The sequence below is a fragment of the Stenella coeruleoalba genome (genome assembly GCF_951394435.1).
Source record: "Stenella coeruleoalba genome assembly, chromosome: 16".
Taxonomy (NCBI): domain Eukaryota; kingdom Metazoa; phylum Chordata; class Mammalia; order Artiodactyla; family Delphinidae; genus Stenella; species Stenella coeruleoalba.
Window position 1 is genome coordinate 65,623,744 of NC_137162.1, and position 17,271 is coordinate 65,641,014.

A 17,271-nucleotide genomic window follows, 5' to 3' on the forward strand; every position below is an offset into this window, starting at 1 on the left:
GCACTCAGGGATAAGATCACAGATTTCTGATATTGAGACAGCATACTTTTTCCACCCTAGCTCTCATAAGTTGCATGCACGCTACTACAGGAACATGTGCACGGCTGCCTGTCAAGTGGCTAAGGAGTGGGGGATGGATAGCTGCTACTGTGCTAAGAGCTGAAATTGACATAAATTAACCATAATGTACCTTCCAAAACTTCCTCTGGAAGTTGGAAGCCTTCAGTAGACTCCATTGTTCCTAAATAGTTACATAAGTCAGATTGGACAATTGTACGGTACAGTTGTGGTCTGTGTGGGGCGACAGATTTTTGGTGCTTCCTATTTCACTGTCGTTTCAGAATCTTTCTTCTTATTTCCTTTTGCTCTCACTTTCTCTTCCCAGTTCTTATACAGAATTTTCCTCTAAGCACCAATTGCCAAATTATAATATGACATAGCAAGATGTTTTATTTTTACTTGTTTAGAAAGACTGCTACTGGAATTTTGCTTAAACAATATCCATCAGTGAGAATGAGATCAGATGCTTTAGGAGTTACCTGTTAATTTTAGACCTAGAGAAAAGTGAGAGATGTGTATTAAAATGGTGCAATATACTGTCCATAAGTATAGGATTGGTTTGACATGGCTTTACTGAGACTGCTGTGGTATCTCTCACAGAACAGCAGTGATCCGTTTTGTTAAATTTTCTTTGTGAAGTTAAGAGATGGAGAGGATAAAACATCTGGATAATGCATATACACACACACACAAAAGTTAAGAAGAAAAGAAATGGAGGGGGAAAAGGAAGAAAAATATAAATGTGATGTGAGAGACTCTACTGTTAAATTTACTTCTTATAATTGTTGCCATGTTCTTATTGTATGTCAAATAGTTCTATATTATTAAAAAGGAAAATACTGGAAGAATTTAAAATTTAATGGAAAAGACTATTTCTGTTTTAGAAAAAAAGAATTACCTTAATTGTTAACAATCCTTAGAAAAGAAGATAAGGGGCTCATTATTTCTATTGTGTGCTAAACAACCTGAAACACAGAACTTCAGAGAGGTGGGAAGAGAGGCCTTGAAAGCGAGCGTGATGTATTTGACAGCTGTAGGATGGTGCCAAATTCCCCATTAGACAAAGTGCAGCTGAAGGAAAAGAGCAGAGCTGGATGCAGACATCCTGATGTTCACTTCATCCTGAGTTCAGCTGCAAGCCAGGGAGAAAAAGCACAGAAGAAAAGGGGAGAGAAGGAAAAATCAAGGAGCTAAAGATTCTAGGACAGCAGAGTGTTGGTGTCAAAACCCATAAAGGCATGGGCAAAAGCAGACGTGACAGAAGTGAAAAAAAGGCACAAGGCAGTATGGATGGCATTTGCAAAAGTGGTCATTTCAGTCTGTGATTCATCTCATGCTGAATTTGTGCCTGTTGATGCAGATTATGAAGTAATAGTAGTTACATTTACAAGATAAAAAGTTCCTGTGAGGGTGTGTTTGTGTGTGTGAAATCAATACATTTTCCCCTTTTCTTTTCTATAAATTTATTTATTTACTTTATATATTTTTGGCTGCGTTGGGTCTTTGTTGTGGAGCACAGGCTCTAAGCGCACGGGCTTCAGTAGCTGTGGCATGCAGGCTCAGTAGTTGTGGCTACGGGCTTATTTGCTCTGCAGCATGTGGGATCTTCCCGGACCAGGGCTCAAACTTGTATCCCCTGCATTGGCAGGCGGATTCTCAACCACTGCACCACCAGGGAAGTCTGACATTTTCCCCTTTTGATTCCTAAAGTCTGAATAATATTAATAGCAAATCAATAACTGTGAATAAAAACTACTACACATTGACTTCTGTATCTGTTTATTCCAGGATTTCTCATCTTTGACACTATTGGCATTTGGGATTTAGGGCTAGATAATTATTTGTTCTGGGGGGCTGTCCTGTGCATTGTGAAATGTTTAGCAGTATCCCTGCACTCTACCCACTAGATGCCAGTGCCCACCCCATACCCTCTCACTCAGTTGTGATAACCAAAAATGTCTCCAGACACTGCCAAATGCAAAATTGTCCCTGGTTGAGAACTAGTGGTCTAAGGGAAGATAAGAATTAAGGGAATAGTGCTGCTACTGATGTTGTTACTCCTGCCAGATCCCTTAACCTGGTAGTTCTCCCATCTTCCAGCTGCTGCAAGTTCTGGCTGCTGACATCTCACAGCTGCTCCCCTCTCTGGATAATTGTTTTCAGTCAAGCAGGAATCACCCTGTCTGGTTATGTACCACCCCCCCTGCATGCCTGGAAGCCTATAGCCAGTGACTGACTTGAGAGGAGGATACAAAAGTCCAGGTTCCTTGCCTCAAGATGGAATCAACTCTGCTGTGCAGTTTCACAGCCCCCTATGCAATCAGGCCAAAGCTGGCCTCTGGTTGATACTAGTAATGTTATTTAGCTTTACCCTCACCCACCCTATTCTTATTTCTTTCTTACCCTTTTCCTGAGGACAGACCTTCAGTAAACCACATGCACAAATTCCTTTCAAGCTCTCTTCGTAGGTACCTACCTACTCCAGAGACAAATGATAGCATCACTGTGTCCTTTACTGTCAATTTCTTTGTATATAGAAAAGAGGTGATAGGAGAATTTGCTGAATACACCACTCTTATTGACACATTTGTATATATTCTCTTATCCTCTCAACAGTGCTACAAGTAAACTTGTAAACTTGCCAAATGTTATATGGTTAGTAAGTGATAGAGTGAAAATGTGAATCCAGGCTCTGGTTTCAGAGCTCTTTGTGTCTCTCTGCACTAACATATATTTATTCTCACATTGCTGCCCTGAAACAATATGGAGATGAGTCAACAATCCTTGTTCTAAAGGAATTCAGTTGAAAAAAAAAAACAGCAAAAAAGAAAAAAAAGTTAATTTTAGGAAATGCTAACTCACAAATAGAATTTGTATTCCTCATGCTTCTGAAAAGTTTTAGCAGTTTTATAAATCAAGAAAAATATAAGAATTCAACACTAAAACTTAAAACATACTTGAAAGAATATTTTTTAAAAAAACAAAGAAATGTGTATTACCAAGCTTTTGGCTAAATTGCTCTAGTTGAGTATATTAATCTGGAAATTAAATAAGTAACTGTATTATATAGTTTTCATTGCTTGATGATAAGCAGCACAGAAATTTCTTTAGAGAGAAAAAGGTTATCAGGCTTTAAATTTACAAAAAATGTAGTGTGTGTGGTTATTATTTGAGTAACAATTGATAATGTAATGAATGATGTCCTAACCTAGGGGTCTGTAAAAGACAGAAATGTTCAGACAGACGTTTTGTAACACTGACCCTCAATAAACCTAAAGTTGCCACATAAAACCTCAATTTAGTCAAGGCTTTTCAGCAGGGAGTTATGATAATATGGTCTGGAAATGCTGCTTTCGGATGTTGTAGCTGATGACAAAAATAATGCTCTGACACCCCAAGGGAAACAAATGCATTAAGTCATCTCTTTGCAACATTAGATGTCTCAAGAAAGTTTCTGGTCAAGGCCTGGGTCACAGACAATTCATGGTTGAATTTTATGAAAAAGCTCTGTGTTTATTCCAAAAGGTGCATACAGTTTTAGATATCACTCATACATTGCAAACATTGAGCAAGTACTGTGTATATGTGTGTGTGCTTTTGTGTGTGTGTGTGTGTGTGTGTGTGCGCGTGCACACATGCATGGTATTATTGCTAATGACAAAATTGACATCCTTTTATGAATGTTTTAGGAGCTTCACTTATACTTTCAAGCAGATGTAGAGTACAGATTAACTCCCCTTTGCACAAAAATAAATCATTTTTAATCTAGACTCAGGTTCTGCATCAAATAGCATAGAAAAGAATATCTGTAATGGAAAAAAGAAAGTTTTTCTAGTCAACAACCCTGAGTTAGTCAATTTAGGTTAGATTCTGCTGTCATAACAAATGGTTCCCAATTCTCAGTGATTTAAAACAACAAAGTTTTTACTTTTTGGTCACTTTTAAGATTGATACAAGTTGTTAGGGAGCTTTTACTTACATAGTTAATCAGAAAGAGGGTTTATGTACTTTCTCAAATCTCACTGTGAGACCTCCAACATCTCTGTACTAGGAAACGAAAGGCTAGAAATGTTGCTCACTGGCTGATAAACACCTTCCAGGAGGGAAATAAAATACTGCATGTAAGGTCTTAGCATAGTGTTTGGCATATAGCAGGTGCTCATTAAATATTAACTTTTGGCAGTAATAGTAGTAGTAGCAGTAGTCATAGTATTAGCTAATGTGGGCTAAATGATAAGTTTTCATGAAGTGATATTTATTGATGTGTTTCATCTAGTTATAAATGTTTATTTCAAATTACATTTAAGGAGAAGCCTAGGAAAACGTTCTCCTTTTAGTGAGATAATTCCTCGGCATATCATAAGACTGCTTATTGCCCATCCCTTTTTTAGCAGTGGCATTTGATAAGGGCTTTGAGGAAGAATAATTATCTTTGCTTCTGAGCCAAGGTTAGAGTTTGGTCCATGCAAGTCTGATGAGTATTGGAAGAATTGTACAGAGTACAGCTTGGGCTATCCTTGACTGCATTCAGCATAAGATAAACGATCTTCAGGTAGACATTTGGACTGTAGTCTACTTGTTGCCAATGCAAATGGAGACATTTAACTCTTAGACTTTAAGAAAGATTGGGCACAGAAATATTTTTATTCAACATTAGAATGTTTATGCAAATGTCATATGTTCAGAATTATTCAATTGCAACACAGAGTAGAACTTAAGCCACCCCAAATTTCAGGGGAATCGTTTTGGCAAGACCAACATTTCTGATAGCATGGGATTTTAAGATGTTGGGCAGAGGACATTAAGTCAATATGTTACAGAAATGCTTAAGAGTAGCACCAAATTAATAAACAAATACGTTTTAAGCAATAAATGACCAAGATCTGCAGCAAAGAAAGCACTCTGATTTGTATAGTCTGAAGAACTTCACAGAAAATTTGAGCTAAATAATAAAAAAAAATGGAAGAATTTGGTTAGGTGGAGAGAAGAAAAGGTCTATGAAACTGAGCTGAAATTATGAATTGCTCTAAAATGTCAGATAATTTAATAAATGCTAGATAAATAATAAATCAGGAAAGGCATGTCTGGATTAAGAAACAGTGTAAGTATAAACCCCTAAACATTTTCCCTGCATAGCATGTGTGCGTGTGTGTGTGTGTGTGTGTATGAATGAATGTGAATGAGAATGAGAGAAAGACAGAGATAGAAACAGAGACTGACGAGGACAGAGAGAATGAACCATATGACTAGGTCACATCAAGCTAAAAAATTCTGTGACTCTAGATTTTAGGGAATAAATGGTGGTGTGTGCGTGTGTGTGTGTGCATGCAAGTATAGCTCATATGTAAACCATATATGTAATATATGGATGTCTGTGTATATACATGAAACTGAGTGCTCATTAATGCTAGGCATTGCCCTAAATATTTGAAATGAATTTGCTTTCATAGTTTTTATCAGAAAGTTTTATTGCTATTTTATAGATATGGAAACTGAAACTTAAAGGGGTTGAACAACTTCTCCAAGACCACAAAGCTGTTAAGAGGCAGGGCAAGACTTAAACCCAGTCCTCTGATTCTAAAGCATAAATAAGTAATACTAAGTTGCCCAGCAATGCACACTGAAGCTCTAGCGAAAATGGAAAATTGAGTAGATTCGGGGTCCATATCTCAAAATGTGAGCAGATGAGGCACTTTTTTAGGACAAGGTGCTTATTCTTCACTTCTGTGATAATTACAAGAAGAATAATGATAGCAACAATGATAACCATTTATTGAGCTCTTAATAATGACCAGATATTTTAAATCCCTCACATATATTCATTATTTTATATACAAACAATGCTCTGAGGAAAGTCCCACTATTATTTCCATTTTAAAATGAGAAACTAAGGCTCAGAGAGCTTAAGTACAACGAGGGAGATCTGTCTCTTTCTTCCTCTCTGCCACCTTCATTCTCTCATCTAGGAGGGGCTCCGCTGCCCCCAGTGTCCAGTGATAGTAGCTTTAGGGTCACAGAAATAAAATCAGAGTCCTTCTTCATCTTCCGCCTGTTCACATAATGCTATCCCATATTTCCAACATTGTATTACGAAATAGCCAACCCTGAGTACACTAGAGTCATCCTCATGGTCCTTTACACACTGTCCTTTCTGGAGTGGAACTTGAAACACAGCACTTTTAGAGCTCAAAAGTATTACACCTATTCTCCATGAGCTCTTAATCAAGTCCGTCCAAGGAAAGGGCATTTACCCTAAGGCATTTCTGCACATAGCCAGCCATTAAAGTAAAATTAAAACTAACATGCTGCTGCACGTGTCAATGCCAGACTTCAAAGGCAGCACTAATTACTTATGGTCATGACAACATCTAATCATTTTTCACAATTGGGCCAACAATAGCCTTTGAACTTTTGTTCATTTCTATGCTTACATCTTCCCTATGTCTCACTACATGTATCTGCCTGGTTGTTACTCTACTTTTTGACCTTTATTTAGTCTCTTTTGAGTTTTAAGCAATTACTGGAGTCTATGAAAAAAGCCTCCCCTTTGTACTATTTAATTAAATTAGACCTCTCATTTGAGCTCTTGCTGAGTCAATATTTAATTCCTTGCCTGTACCCCCGGGACAACCTGCAACATTCCATACGCCAGCTAAATGGCTTAACATGCACGGACATATGAGCCGAATGCCTTAGTTTGCATTCTCTTTCCCTGCACGATATCCAGGGGACGTCTGCCACCTCAAGACTCCTTCCCTTTGCCTTCCCCTTTAATTGTGCTCCTCCATGGTTTACCTGGCAGTTCCTTTTTCTGGATGATAAATTATGATGGAACAAAAGGAAGAGCAATCCTCGGCATTATCTCACTGATTTTGTTTGTAGAGCTCTTTCTCTAATGTAGCATTTTCAAATAGGTCCATCATACATCTGCTTCTCCACCTGGGGGCACCAGCCCTGCCAAGTGAAGTGCCATCAGTAGCATACTTTTGCCTAATGGCATTAAGTGCCTGGGAGTGAGCTGCAAAGAAATGGGAAGGTGATGAACAAAGCTTCAGTACCAGCCCAGTTTGCTTATACTTTGGAGGGGTCAGTGTAAATATTTGGACTGTGGTCTATGTTGGGAAAAGCAATTTGAAAGCTGAGAAATATGGTCTACTAATTCATACAAGAGGACTTAAGAATCTGCTCTTGCCAACCTTTCAGATTTAAAGGGCTTCTCAAGTAAAAAGGATTTTGTTTTAGCCACGATCTCTGGGGACGTATACCAAGGGCCTTTGCCTAAATATGAAAATACATACATATGTACACATATACAAATATTAGCTATTTTTTTTAAAAAAAGGTAAGTTTGTGCTTGATTTTCCAATTTAATGTTTAGATATTATAATACAAGAATAGCCAGTTTGCTAAAGCCTCATTATATATAAGCAACTATGTTTTATATACATCATCCCTTTTAGTTCTCATCTGCCTAGTGTGTATGTATTATCGTCTCCACTGTACAAATGTTGGGTCTGTGTCTCACAGAAGTTTAATAATTTGTTCAGGTTCACAAACCTATTGTAAGGTAAAGCCAAGGGGGGAACTCAGGCTTCTCTAACTCTAAAGTTCACCCATATGCTTTGCTAAGAGGTTCTCCTGCTTTTTAAAGAAATGGAATAAAAAAATAGGGACCTGTCCACGATGCCTAAACCCTCCAGAGACCCCATAATGTTCACGTCTGTGGGTCCAAGAGCCTATGGAAATGGAAATCCTGATAGAAAGTTCCACTTTGCCACTCTACCATTCACCCTGCTAGCTGCATGCAGCAAATGGGTTTGATGTAAGGCAGGGGTCCCCAACCCCTGGGGGGCAGACCACCACCGGTCTGCGGCCTGTTAGCAACGCGGCCACACAGCAGAAGGTGAGCGCCCGGGCGAGCGAGCGAAGCTTCATCTGCCGCCCCCTGTCGCTCCCTGTCGCTCTTATTACCGCCTGAGCCATCACCACTACCCCCCTCTTGTGGAAAAATTGTCTTCCACGAAGCTGGTCCTTGGTGCCAGAAAGGTTGGGGACCGCTGATGTAAGGTCATTTGCAGATTTTGTTTTTCCTGCATCATATCAGAATATGGTATTGTTTCTCATTAGAGTATCCCATCAGCAATATTGGAGAGTAGTTGTGGTTGTGATTTGTATAGATCTCTGTGTAAAACTATCACCTTAGCATCTAGAACACAATGCATATTTAGAAATAACATTACTATTACCAATAGCAACAGTGACAATAGTTAACTCTTACTGGGGCCTGCTATATGCCAGAGTGTTTTAAGTTCTTTACATGAATTATTTTATTTAATCTTTAAAATAACTAAATTAGATATGTTATTGCTATCACAACTTTGCAAATTAAAACCTGAGGCAAAAATTAAGTATCTGGCCCCTGAAGTGACACAGTTAGTATGTGGTAGAGCCAAGATTCAAATCGAGGCCTTTTGACTCCAGAGCTTGCACTCCTAACCCAGGATATTTCGCTGTCTCTCAAATCTAAAGATTCTTTAAGTAAATGAATAATTTTAGCTTAATGATATAAAATTCCTCTGTTCTAAATATCTTTTTAGTTCTTATTCTCTCATTCTCCCTATAAGAAGTTTCAATAGGAAGACATATTATTAAGGAGAAGAGAAAAGAGACAAAAAATAAAATAAAAATGAATTTGTAGGGATGTGTCTTCTGACAGTGGCAGTTTCCTTGCTGTCATCCCCAAGCTCTCGTGTATCTCCAGCAGCTCTCCACACCACCAGGGAGCCTGTCCCTCATCCTGCTCTAAATTTTATTTTAATGATTGTAAGATCAGCTTGCTTTCATGAAAATTGAACAGATGAGTATAGAGTTCTTCTCTGAAATCTAGGTAAAATCTACTCTTTTGGGGCTTCCCTAGTGGCGCAGTGGTTGAGAGTCCGCCTGCCGACGCAGGGGACATGGGTTCGTGTCCCGGTGCGGGAAGATCCCGCATGCCGCGGAGCGGCTGGGCCCGTGAGCCATGGCCGCTGAGCCTGCGCGTCCGGAGCCTGTGCTCCGCAACGGGAGAGGCCACAACAGTGAGAGGCCCGCATACCGCGCAAAAAAGAAAAAAAACAAAAAAACTACTCCTTTGACACTTTTAAAGATTCACCTATGTCTAATATGTTTTTTTTTCATCTGTACTATCTAAACAAACATTAAATTAAAACAAAACAAGTGATGGGGGCTCTGGGGCAGGAATTTACATGATATGAACATTCCATGTTAAAATGGAGTGACCCAGAAACACCAGAAATAAATCATAAACAGGAGTTGAACTTTTCCAAAAATGTGACTTTTACCCACTTACATTCTCCCCATTATTGCAAGTCATCAACATCTTCAGAACATCTTGGGACTACACATCTCAGGGTTAGGTTTAAGCATGTGGAACAAGCCACAATCATATTTGGGAGGTAAACATTAGAATCAATTTAATAAAGATATTAAACCGAAAATTGGGAGTGATGGTTTTAAATTATTTAAATACAAGGGAAGCTCTTTAATAATGCTTAGCAGATAACAAGTTCTGTTTATTGTGCATTTAAACTGTATAAATACTAGCTATTTAGACTAGACTTGTGATCTTGGAAAAGGTAATAAACCTCCTTTACCTAGTATAAAATGGGAATTTCAATTTCACATATCCCATTGAATTTTTTTGGTTCATCTGCAGAAATAGATGTGATAATAGATGTAATATTTTTGTTGTAATGAACCAGTGGATACTAATTATTATTTTGGGATTCATGATAACCATAGATACTTTATATATAACATGAGTTAAATAAGAAAGATTTAGTAGATAGTCTGAGAAAGCATACTACTACCATGTATAATATTGCTTTCTTTTTGAAAAGCATTTCAAGTTTTACAAGTTGATTTCTGAATAAGCTATAATCCCCAAATTTGATTGGGAATCCGTAAATGCCAGTATGTTGCCATGTATAAGACTGAAATACTTAGACTGTTATCCTTAAATCAGATAAATTTTGTTGCAGTGCACGCATAGAAGCCTATGCATCTAAATTCTGTTTTTGCTAAAAACCCATGTGTATATAACCAAGGTCTGTAAGTAAAATGAAACCCCAGATTTTCTGAATAAATATGTCAGTACTCTTGCATTTGTCCCAAGTCTCATCTAATCTCTTCTCAATATGTTGTAAGAGGGGCAGTATAGGTTGCCTAACAAAATATAGTATATATTGGTCATGAATATATAAAAGACATAGTAAAATAATATGTTTTGCTAGCTTTCTGTTATGGTAGGGTGAGGCCAAGAGCTGTAAATGACCATACTCTAGATTATTAATGTTTTAGACTAATCTGGGGCTAGATATCATCGATTATAATATTCCCTCTCAATAAGTAGCTGCTAAGTTCCCTGTTATTATGAAATAATATTGAATAGGTCTTTTACAGTTTATTTTGGTTTAGAAGTGCAAGGAACAATTATACTCCATGCTTAATAGTGTAGTCCATCTGAATTTTTACAACATATTGATTATTTAGGGTCCATCTTACAGAGTTAGAAATGCTTTTTATGCACTAAAGGAAATACTGAGTTCCATCAAACTGAAATTGAATTATCAATACAAATTAGAAGTGAATGTCTTGTCTTTTGGTTGGAGTATTCTATTAATTATTAAATTTATCAGTTAGTAGGTACACAAATACATTATTTAATCAACAAAAATCTGTTGCCCAATTCAAGTTGACTTATTTTTCCATGAATAATACACAGTTCCCTACCTGGATATTTCATGTTGCCCCCTTTATTGATCAAGATTAAAAGCTTAGGTGTTCAAGTTGCTTTTGCCCCAAACACCACCATACTGTGTTTTGTTGTAATCTTGCTAAAGCAGAAAGGATCGTACAGTTACCCAGTTTATCAGATAATTACACTCTAGCACATTCATGCTTGTTCATATTACCAAACTGTGCTATGATAATAGTTTGAGAATCTAATATATATGTAAATAGATGATGTTTTGTTAATTGACATGTTCATTGAGAATTTAGAAGGGATACACTAGGGAGGCTAGCATTAGGGAATAATGCAAACTCATAGAATTCCATTAGGCTAGGGTGTAGTTTCTAGTAAATTATGAGGAGTGGGTAAAATATCTGTGTAGTATAGGATTATATTCCAAATATCTCTACTAACTCAGGAGAACAAGTGGCATGTGTGATGTCTTAGTCTGCTAGGGCCGCCATAGCAAAATGCAATAGACCGGGTGGCTGAAACAATAGAAATTTATTTTCTCACAGTTCTTGAGGCTGGGATGTCTTAGATCAAAGTGCTGGCTGATTTGGTTCCTGGTGAGAGTTCTCTTCCTGGCTTGCAGATGGCTGCCTTCTTGCAATGTCCTCACATGGTGGAGAGAGAGAGAGAGAGAGAGAGAGAAAGAGAGAGAGAGATTTTTTTTTTTTTTTTTTTTTTTTTTGCGTTACGCGGGCCTCTCACTGTTGTGGCCTCTCCCGTTGCGAAGCACAGGCTCTGGACGCGCAGGCCCAGCGGCCATGGCTCACAGGCCCAGCCGCTCCGCGGCATGTGGGATCTTCCCGGACTGGGGCATGAACCCGTGTCCCCTGCATCGGCAGGCGGACTCTGAACCACTGAGCCACCAGGGAAGCCCCGAGAGAGATCTTAAGTTACTAATCCTGTCTGATTAGAGCCCCACCCTTATGACTGTATTTAACATTTTTTAAATTTTAGCTTTATTGAGATATAATTAAAAGTTAGAAGATATTTAAAGTGTACATCGTGGTGATTTACTGTACATGTACATTTTAAAAGAATTTCCCTCCATTTAGTTAATTAACACATCTATCTGACATTCTTTTGTTGTTTGGTGAAAACATCTAAGTTTTACTCTCTTAGCAAATTTCAATTATACAATACAGTGTTATTAACTATAGTCACTACCTTTTATATTATTTTCTTAGACTAACCTTATTTATCTTATACCTGCATGTTTGTACCCTTTCATCAGCCTCTCCTTATTTCCCCTACCTCCCAGCCCCTAGAAACCACTTTTCTACTGTTTCTATGAATTTGACTTTTCTTTTTAATTCTAAATACAAGCAATACCATGCAGTATTTCTCTTTTAGTCTGGCTTATTTCACTTAGCATAATACCTTCAAGGTTCATTCGTGTTGACATAAATGTCAGGATTTCCTTCTTTCTCATGGCTGAATAGTATTCCATCGTATATATACTACTACTTCTTTAATCATTTATCTGTTGATGGACACTTAGGTTGTTTCCATATCTTGGCTATTGTGAATAATGCTGCAGTGAACATGGGAGTGCAGACTTGTCTTTGATATCCTGTTTTAATTTTCTTTGGATGTATACCCAGAAGTTGGATTTACGGATCATACAGTAGTTATTTAAGTTTTAAGAAACCTCTATACTGTTTTCCATAGTGGCTGAACTAATTTAAACTTCCAACAGTGCACAAGGGATCCCTTTTCTTTATATCCCTGCCAATGACTATTATCTCTTGTCTTTTTGATTAGGAGCCACTCTAATATTTTATTGTGGTTTTGATTTGCATTTCCCTGATGATTAGTGATGTTGATTACCCTTTCATGTACCTGTTGGCCATTTTTATGTCTTCATTGGCAAAATATCTATTCATTTTTTCCTGTCAATTTTTTATTGTATTGTTTTGCTTTTTTGCTGAGTTGCATGAGTTCCTTATATATTTTACATAGTGACCCCTTGTCAAATGTATGATTTACAAATATTTTCTCCCATTCTGTACATTGACTTTTCATTTTCTGATGGTTTCTTTAAAGGTACAGAAGCTTTTTAGATGGATGTAGTCTCATTTGTTGATTTGTGCTTTTACTGCCTTTACTTTTTTTGTCAAATCAAAAAAAAAAAAAAATCCTTGCCAAAACCATTGTCAAGGAGTTTACCTCCTTTTCTTCTAAGAGTTTATGTCTTCAAGGTTTTATATTCAAGTCTTCATCCATTTTGAGTTAATTTTTGTGGATGGTGTAAGATGGTAGTCTAGTTTCATTCTCTTGTACGTGGCTGTCTAGTTTTCTCATAACCTTTTTGTGAAGAGACTATCATTTTAAAAACAAACCTTTTTGTTTGTTAAAGCCACCTTTTTGTTCTTAATGGCTCCCAAGATTTAAGTTGTACCAAGATTTGTCAGTGTACCAAAGGAGAGGATCACACTCTACACTTAGATGCAGGTTGATTGGAAGCCAGACACTAAGGCAGCAGCTTTTAAATTATTCAAATAGACTTCTTTCACGTGAAGACTAAGAGATGAGAGTTCCTCTCAGTTCCCTCCCTCAGTTCCCTCCGAGCCACTGAGGGGTGGGGGTCGGGGAGAGATAGCTGGTTGAAAACTGTTTGCTGCTCTTGTGTGGAAGAGGCAAACACAAGCCAGTGAGAGCCTGGCGATCCAAGGGTGTGTCCCCAGAGTGTCAGCTGCAAAAGCCATGTTGCCAGGCCTGAGCACAAACTCCTTCTAGGAACATATCAGCGATTTGAAGAGGTTACAGGCAGAAGGTGGAGACGGTGTCCGCTTGCTGCCTTGGTCTCTGGGGAAGATCATATTCAGCCCGTAGGTGCTAAATTAGCAGTCTAACCCGCAGGAAGCAGCTTTTAAGGTATGAAGTTAGGCCTTCTTTAGGGCAAGACTGGGTATGGGAATTTCTGTCTGTTCCCTCTGCACTGAACCCTGGTGGGAAGAGGGGGTAGGTAATAGCTGGTTAAGAACCGTTCCTTGGTTTGCAACAGTCCTGTGTGGTCTGGGAACACAAGCTCCACTGTTCACCAGAGCCAGGCAGTCAAGGGGTCCATCCTCTGGGTGGCAGCTGCGGAAGCTGCGATGCCACACACGTTTATAAGCTCCCTCCAGGGAGACTGCAGGACCCAGAGTGAGCCAGATGGAGAATGTGGAAATGGTACCCATTGGCCTCCCCAGTCTCTGGGAAGGAGGGCAATGAGCTCCTACATGTGCGCTGAATCAGAAGCCTGCCCCTTAGGCAGCAGCTTTTGCAGTATGCAAATAGACCTCTTCTAGGGAAAGACTGGGAGATGGGTTTTTCTGTCTGCTCTCTGTGTTGAGCCCTGGGGGGATAGTCGCAGCAAGACCTCACAAACCTCTCAAGAACTGTTTATTGGACAGTTTATCGGATAAATTGGACACTGCCACAAAGGTTAGAACATTAAAGTTCTCTTGAAAACCCATAGATGAGAAAGTTTATAAATCAGACTTCTTCCTGTCAAGTCTTTACCAACCCCTTTGAGCCGCCAACCAATGTTACTGCCTACTTAATTCCAATAAACAGTGTCAAGGTTGTAAATGTGGCCAGTCAAGTCACGACATCAGTGATATTTTGCATCATCTCTCTGACACAGCAGGGAGAAACAAATTTGGCTGAGAAGAAATTGTGTATTCTCTTCCTGGTGCCATTACATTACATATAGATTACTCAGGTGTTTTGGTTAGGGTGGTTTAAGAAGCATATTTAAGTATCAATGTTAGGAAAGTAGAACAGAGCATTAAGATTCCAGTTTTAATGGAGTCAAGTACTGCAGAATACAACATTCAACTAAGTTCAGAGGGTTATTGATTTTTCACACTCAATCCAGAGATAACTGTCACCTCAACTATAGCATTCTTACTGAGACTGCTCACAACCATTGTTCACCTTAAAAATCTTTTTTTTTTCCTTGATGGAGTATTTTATTCGGCCGCCTCCATTCTTTTAAATGTTCTTGGTTTGTATTAAGGCAACATCAAAAGAGCCTGCTAATATGTTTTGTTTTTGTTTTCAATTTTTGGATATAGGACAGTAAATCTGAACCTGTTTTGACTAATTGGCATTTCTCTTCAACTCCTTATTCTGATTGTTCTTGTGTGGCAGACATGCTTGCAAAGTGTCATGATTTACTAGATCCACAAAATCAAAGAAAATGATAGCCATCTATCTAGGATTTTTTTAAAAAATGTAATCACCACTTAATGTGGGCCAACAACCAAATAAAATTACAGTTTGGTTTATCCCACATTTTTAGTTTTGCATCTCTGTTTTCCACAGTGAAGATCAATGAAAGTAAACAGCAGTTCATTGTGGTAAGTGCTACTATAGAAGTATGTGCAAAGTAAAATAGGGAGCACAGAGAAACTAATGTTGGTCTCTATCTGAAAGGGGAAAATGGAGTAGGGGAAATCGTGACCATCTCACTGGGGAATTACTGGAATAATCAAGCTGAGTCTTGAAAAATAAATATCAATACAAGAAAGAATTCTTGAAATAGAGGCAAACATCCACAAAGGCAAGGTGGCATGGTTTTCATTATATGCTATGAGAAAGGAACTATGAATAGTTGGATTGGTGGCAAATAAGGTGGCAAAGTCCCTTTTCTCTCGGTGATGTTGTGGTTCTATTAGGTGGTGAAATCTCCAGTTATGCAATGCTAGGCCCCAGTTTCTGCTTTAAAAAGCCACACGGCTTCCTAAAAGGAGTGACTGTCTTTTATAGGTCCCCAATCAATGTTTATCTAAGGTGAAAAGTCTGACCTCCTTGTACCTAAGGTCTTTCACTCCTAAGGGAGCTTGCCTTTGGTCCTCAATGCAACAACATTTGTGCCTTGACCTCTTTCCATTCTCCCAGAAGTTTATCCTATCCTTTTTTCAGAGACTTCTCTGTCCGTTTTTTATTTCTTTCTCAGATTGTTGAACGAGATCTCAGTATCATGCTGATTGGTTCCATACCTACAGACACTGTTTTCATTGAAATAATCGATTACTTTGCTTTAAAACCTGGATTTTAGAGGTGGAAATCGATATGAATTAGGTGAGTGTGGTGTGGTTTCATAGGTAAAATAGTTTGCGATTCAAATTGTGAGGCAGAATGAACTAGGTGTAGGTGAGCAATAGCAAATGCAATGGTCATGCTTAAGTAAAGATATGACCTGGGAGAAAAATAAGTGAGTGCAAAACCGAGTACCCGTAGTATGAAACCCATAGTAAAGAGTTTCTGTATGTTCTTGAACGAATAGTGCTGGAGGGAAATAGCTGCAACCAATGTTTCCATGATGTTTGGGATGTGGAATACCAGCTAGGAATATGATGGCATCATCTTCCTCTGTATATTTTGGGCTGGGCTTACAGAAGTGGTAATAGGATTTGAGAGAAGAATGATTTTAATTGCAAGTAACAAAATTTACTGTCAATGGTATAAACTATAACAAGAAGTCCAGATAGTGGTTGCTCCAATATTTAATAATATCATTAAAGTTAGATTCTTTCCATATTTCCCTCTACCGTCATCTCTTATAATTTAAATGATAACATTAAATTATAATGTTCCCTTATAATTTCAGTATGAATGCAGCGGCTGCAAACTTCATGTTTTTACACAGCTTTTTAAGAAGTAAAATAATGAGCTTTCTCTTTATATGACATGATTTTTTATTACAAAAATATCTTTCCCAGAATCACGCCCAGGAGATTTTCCCCTACCCAGTTGTTCAGGATTGGGTCACATAAAACACCCTTAGACCAATCATTTGTAAAGGGTCATAGACCAATGTTTCATCTCTCAATGGTGGGTAAATTTCTGCCTGAATAAAAATCAGGCAGAAATTTAGTTATTAAGGAAGAATGGGGAAATGACTATTGGGTACTCAGCTGCTAGTGTCCACCACAGAAGACACTGTGGAATATGAAGCAACATGAATTGGATACTTATGAAATGTATAAAACAGAGATTACTAAAAGTAAATTAGACCTTGAATCTTAGAAGATGACCATATTATTTATTTCATATTGGTGTTATGGGGAACACCTTTGAAGGGAAATAATCTGTTTAGTCTCAGCCTCCAGTTACCAGAGAACAGTAACTCTTCGTTTTTGTTTTGCTGCCATGACATGCGTTCATATACAGAACATATTTCTTATGAGCAGACACACTTCACTGAACACTGTATTGATAAAGTGGGCTTCTGGCTTAATTATTAGGAAACTAGTTTTAGTTCTTTTCTTTTTCACTCCAAGAAGTGTATCAGAATGCAAGTGAGTGAAAGGATATAATTAGAGGGATAACCTTGAAGCCACTCTAATTTATGGGAAAACAATTCCCCAATTTCAGTATCTGAACTATTATTATTACCAACAAATTCTGAACCCTGT

The 17,271-nt window shown here is 38.1% G+C and overlaps 2 protein-coding genes across 25 annotated transcripts in view; one reads left to right on the forward strand and one right to left on the reverse strand.

Annotated features, from left to right (window-relative positions):
- Positions 1–17,271, forward strand: part of CTNNA3 (catenin alpha 3) — a 1,677,393-nt gene that overhangs the window by 1,635,327 nt on the left and 24,795 nt on the right. The gene's annotated exons all lie outside the window — the stretch shown is intronic.
- The window catches only part of LOC307175034 (uncharacterized protein), a 527,231-nt gene continuing 520,625 nt past the window's right edge, over positions 10,666–17,271 (reverse strand). For all 12 annotated transcript variants that reach the window (XM_079899803.1, XM_079899796.1, XM_079899801.1 and 9 more), the window contains one exon: positions 10,666–11,469. The gene's annotated coding sequence lies outside the window, so the exon portion shown is untranslated. The remainder of the gene's footprint in view (positions 11,470–17,271) is intronic.